Source organism: Mustela nigripes, chromosome 3 (genome assembly GCF_022355385.1).
Source record: "Mustela nigripes isolate SB6536 chromosome 3, MUSNIG.SB6536, whole genome shotgun sequence".
Lineage (NCBI taxonomy): Eukaryota > Metazoa > Chordata > Mammalia > Carnivora > Mustelidae > Mustela > Mustela nigripes.
The window spans coordinates 66,116,936-66,122,940 of NC_081559.1; positions in this window are offsets into that span (position 1 = coordinate 66,116,936).

Consider the following 6,005-nt stretch of genomic DNA (forward strand, 5'->3'; position numbering starts at 1 on the left):
GGAGAAGCAGGCTCCCTGCTGAGCAAGGAGCCCGATGCGGGACTCGATCCCAGGACGCTGGGATCATGACCTGAGCCGAAGGCAGCTGCTTAACCAACTGAGCCACCCAGGTGTCCCAAGTCTGGGTCTTTCTTGTCTCTAGGTTCCAATCTGGCTCTTCCCCCTTTCCCCCCACAAGCTCTGTTCTCCCTGCCCCCACTCTTTCCTTCCCCCATTTCACGCCCCCCTCCTCAGATCAGTGTTCCCTCTCCTCCTCTGCCATCCCTTCCTCCTGCCCCAACCTCTTCCCACAGCTCTGCCCCACATTCCCAAGGGCATGCTTTGTTTTCCAGCATAATCAATGCTATTTTCCCTTCTACCTAATGCTATTTTAAACCTCTTCACCTTCTTTTAGAATGTCCCGAAATGCAGCCCCCCATATCCTGCGGTGGAAGGAGTACTTTAGGGGCAAATCTCCAGAGCCTGAGTTCTGGCCAGGTCTGCTCTGCTAACCTGCTGGGTGACCTTGCAGGAGTCACTTCTCTAGGCCTCTGCTTTCACACTCATAAAATAATAGATCGGACCTCAAGGCCAGTCTCTCTCTTAAAATCTAATGATCTTATGTACCTTCAGACACAAGTTTTCCTTAAAAAGAAAAAAGTATAATTACTTCAGACTTTAAAAAGCAGGAAATTCTGACACATGCTACAACATAGATGAATCTTAGGAACATGGAGCTACGTGAAAGAAGCCAGTCACGAGAAGACAAATATTGTACAACCCCACTTACATGAAATATCTAGAGGAGGCAAACCCATAGAAGTAGAATGGTGGTTGCCAAGGGCTAGAGATGTGGGGAGTTGTTTAAGGGCTACAAAATGTCAGTGTTGCAAGATGAAAAAGTTCTAGTAGTGCATTGCACAACAATGGGAATATACTTAACACTACTGAACTTAGACTTAGAAATGATTGAGATGGTAAATTTTTTGTGTTTTTGCCACAATTGAAATTTTTTTTAAACTTCTCAAATTTAATGTATCAGTAATCCCCAACACATTATCACCAGGTGTTAGAAACAGAGAAGTAGAAGCAAACAAAAAACAAAACAAAACAAACAAACAAACAAAAAAAACCAAAAAATCCTTTAATTCAGTGTTGAAAATGAGGCCCAGGATAAGTCAAGACCCTCTGCCTAGGGGCCCAGAGCTATGACGGTGTGCATGCCAGGGGGCTGGACTTACTATTTTGTAATCTTTTTTTTTTTTAAGATTTTATTTATTTTATTTGACAGACAGAGATTACAAGTAGGCTGAGAGGCAGGCAGAGAAAGAGAAGAAGAAGCAGGCTCCCTGCTGAGCAAAGAGCCCGATTCGGGGCTCGATCCCAGGACCCTGGGATCATGACCTGAGCTGAAGGCTTTAACCCACTGAGCCACCCAGGCGCCCCACTATTTTGTAATCTTAAAAACCTACACTGGTTTTAGAAGAAAATGATATTAATAAAATGGTATTAATGCTTCATATTATGCCAAGAGAGGAGAGAAATAATATTTTTGTCAATTATTAGTTATATTAATAGAGAACAAAATATAGCAGTATTTTATATAGCTCTTCATTTTAGATTTAAGTTTAAGCCAGCATATTCTTAATTTGTTGAGGTTTGAAGAGTGATATTGCCATTATGAGAAATGACACAGCAAGTTATTAAAACCCTCTCCAGCTGCTAGACTGGGAGTCCTGGGTACCACCTGCTGGGCAGAGGAAAAAACCAGGACACAGCCCTTCCCCAGCAGGAGAGCAGGATGGGCGGTGATGCACCTACCCAGGGCCACACTGAGATGCCCCAGGCCGGGTTTTACTTTGCCTGTGCCCCAAGGGCATCAACCTACATTGCTTCATAATAATGCTGAGACCCAAGGGCACCGTTCTAAAATATCAAGAGAAGTTAATACTTTCTGCATCTTAAAAACCCATCCTAACTAACCAAGCCTAAAATATTGCCATTTGGGGCTAACTAATAATTATTCTAAAGGGAGAGCTAAGTGAGAGTGCCCCAAAGGTATTGGAAAGTCACTGTATCCAAAACCAGGCAGCAATATCCTAATCTTCAGCATCCATCCCAAAAACAGTTTTAAAAATTCCCATTTATTGCTGTCCAATGAAAGTAAGGTTATTGAGTAACTGAAGAAGTGTTTCCAGTACAGAGTCCAGGTTTTCTATTTTAAATAGAATGTTTCGATTAAGTAAATATTAACATCAAAAATGTCCCAAGTTTAGTAGGAGCTTCATTCTGTGGTTATAAGCGAAGGGAAATAATAATAAAACACCGTTGACATGAGCACATAGTGTCACACATAAACATCATCAAAGCTCATCTCTTTTACAGGCTTTGGAGAAGGCTGTGCTCTTGAGCCCAGGGAATCTACCACATGCCTAATGACCTTTCTTTATTGGACCAGTAAAGAATTTAGATAGTGAAGTTGAAAATTTCTCTTTCTCTCTTTCCCCCTGGGGCACTTCGCTAGCTCAGTTGGTAGAGCACTGGACTCTTGATCTTGGGATTGTGAGTTTTTGGAGCCCCATGTTGGATGTAGAGATTACTTAAAAAAAAAAAAAAATCTCTCTATTTCCACACACAAACACACACACGTATGATGAAGTAGTCTTACTAATCACATAGTATATAATTTTAGAGTTTTGCTTTATGTATTTTATTTATGGGAACAGAATGGTATAGGAACTAGCCATAACGTTTCTTTAAACTGAATGGAATGTCATCATCTGGTAGCAGATTATTCCCATGTCCTTCCTGCTCAGAGAAAGAACAGTGAGAAGGAAATCCCTCACTGGATTGACGGTATGTAGAGTTGACATATAGATTAAGATGCCATGAGGACTGGGCAAAGATTGGCCTAATCTGAGACAAAAGACACACACACACACACACACACACACACACACACTCATGCACACTACACACTCCAAAACAGTTAGATCCCTAGAAGCATTAGCTGCTGGAAAAGGTAGAGAAGGCAGAAAAGGCTACACTGGGATACCCCTCCCCAGAGACCCTCCTGCTGCCAAACCGTTTATGATTTGAAAAATAGCTTTCCAGGGAGACTATATATGGGTGAAAATATGTGATTTGTATTGTTGATTGAATATTTTACTGGAAAAGGACCTAAGAGATCATTTGACCCAAGCCTCTTCGCTAGAGATTCACTGCTGCTTCCTTGTAACTCAGGAAGTGTTTGAGCTGCCCACCGTGTTCAGAGCAGCACACTAGAATGGTAGAAAACCAAGATGCAGTGAGATTTTATGGTAGTGGATTACATGATTTTCCAAGATATTCAAGTCAACATTGCCAAAGTTGTGATTTAAGATTCTGTGGGGGAAAGAGAGATTAATTGGAAAAGAAAATGCTGAGAAGGTTTTCAGAGCAGTGCTCTCCTGTAGGAAGTGGCTGCTGAGCACTAGAATGTGGCCATTGAGACTGAGGAACTGAAACCTTAATTTAATTGGTTTCACTTGAAATATGAGGGATGCCTGGGTGGCTCAGTGGGTTAAGCGTCTGCCTTTGGCTCAGGTCATGATCCCAGGGTCCTGGGTTTGAGCCCTACATCAGGCTCTCTGCTCAGCAGGGAGTCTGCTTCTCCCTCTGCCTTCTCTGCCAACTGCTCTCCCTGTTTGTGTTCTCTTTCTCTCTAACAAATGAATAGAATCTTTTAAAAAATTAAAATTAATTTGAAATATGAATAGCCCTGTGTGGCTATTGGCTACCCTATTGGATAACACAGTCTTAGGGGATGTGAGGTCGAAGCTGGACTTCAGGGAAGGATAGGTGGGAATTTGATAGATACAGAAAATAAAGATTCCAAGTAAAAGCCAAGGCTTGTGAATGTTCATGGAGGAAGGAAAGCTTTAGGCCTGGCCAAGCGAAGATTTAATGCGTGGTAAAAACGGAATGAAGGCTAAAGTGGAAGCTAAGGCAGGAAGATTAAAACTTATGCTGCATCTTGAATGCAAGCTTGGAAAACATTCAGTTAATTCCCTATTCAGTGGGGAGACATTTAAGGTTTTTGAACCCAGCAAAAATATAAGCTGCTCAATGTTTAAGAAAAGTAATCGTCAGATTACATTACAATGCAATATAGATTTGAAGGCTCTTTTGATTACCTATTGCTTTAGAGCAAACCACCCTACGGTTAACGGAATAAAACAACAGTCATTTCATCGTGCTCGTGGACATTCCAGGTCAGGAATTTGGACAGAGCACAGAGAGGATGGTTCATCTCTGCTCCACGATGTCTGGCACCTCAGCTGGGGTAATTCAAACGGCTGAAGGATGGAATTACCCACAGGCTTCTTCACTCCCATGTCAGCTTCTGGGCTAGTGTGATTAGAAAGCTGGCTTCAGCTGGGACTGTTGACCAGAGCACCTAGAGTTTGCCTCTTACATGGCTCAGGCTTCTCACAGCTGGGTGGTTCCAAGAAGGGGAATATCAAGGCAGGGAGAGGGGCAACCAGAGAGTGAACATTCCAAGAGAACCAAGTAGAAGCCACTTGGCTTTTACTGACCTAGCCTTAATGGCTACTTCTGCTGCATCCCATTGACTCTAAGCAAGTCATTAAGGCCGGCCAGTTTGTACAAGAGATATAGTTGGGATCATCTCTTGCAAATAGTCTGCCATGAAAATACAGTCTACAGTCACAAGGGCCTTCTAAAGGGAGTTAAAGATAATGAAAGCTTCAACCAGGAAAATGGAAGCTGGAAAAGAAAAGTAAGAATTGATTAATAGTATGGAAACAGAATTAGTAATGATGAAGTAGGGAGTGAGGAAGGAGAAAGGCCAAGTGACTCTCGACCTGAACCAATTTAAAAATCACAAATCAGATATCTTGGTAAGATGTGTTGGTTTAAAAATTGGGAAGAGGTGTTGTTTCCTGGCATATATTCATTTTGGAGATCTGATGGGACATTCTTGTGGAGGAGACATGAAGGAGGACAGTTAGTAATCCAGGGCTGGAGCTCTAGAGAACGGCCAAAGTCAATGCTGGAGACACACTTAGGAGTCATGAGAGGGGGAGATGATCAGAGAGTGCATATGGTAGGAATCCAATAAATACTGATTGAATGACATCACCCCACTGTGACTGGGACCAGAGTATCTGGGCCAAGTCAGTGTTTGAAATGAGAAGAAAGAGCATATCCATACTTCAGCCATTCCCTACTGGAGAAGTAAGGGTCTAGGAAAGGAGACCAGGAATTCAAGTGAGGCAACTTCATAGTCCGCAAATGTAGCACAGCTTGGATTGGTTCATTCAGTAGCTGTCCCAATCTCTTACAAGGCCAGAAAGTTAAAAATTATATTCCCTGGACTCTCTTGCAGCTAGATTTCTGTGGTGTATGATTTAGACTGGACCAGTCAGATGCAGCATCCCAAAACTGGGAGACAGAAGCACACAGCCGAGGTAGGAACTGCACTCCTGTTGTCCCTGCTGGTAAGCGCGGGTGCAGCACATTCGTTGTTTTCTGTGGCAGCTGTAACAGAGGTCCTGATGTCACAGCCTTACCTACGGTAGTTGTCACAGAGGCAAGGTCCACGGTAGGGGTGGCAGGATTCTGTGGCTTTCCAGAAGGCAGGCAGCTTTCTGATTCCACAGCAGCCTGATCCCAGCAGGGGCAGTGGCTCCCTTGTAAACCCAGGTCTGTGGTGTGGTTCTGGGAGGCGTTCCTAAAAGCTCATCTGAGACTCTGTTTCTTTAGATCGCCACTCGGTCCCTAAGACATTTGAATATGTTGCTTACCAATACGGTGAGCAAGAGATCCTGATGTAGGGCTTGGAGACTCTTGTTGCAGCCACTTAGGAGAATCTTAGAGAAATAACGAATTAGGACTATTCCAGGGAGCAGCCATTAAAAGGTTAGAGAGGGAAGTAGAGCAAACAGAGAGGGAGATCAGCGCTGAAACCCTGAAAGGGAGCATCTGAGTAAAAAGAACAGTTCCAACTTGAAACTAAACTGAGA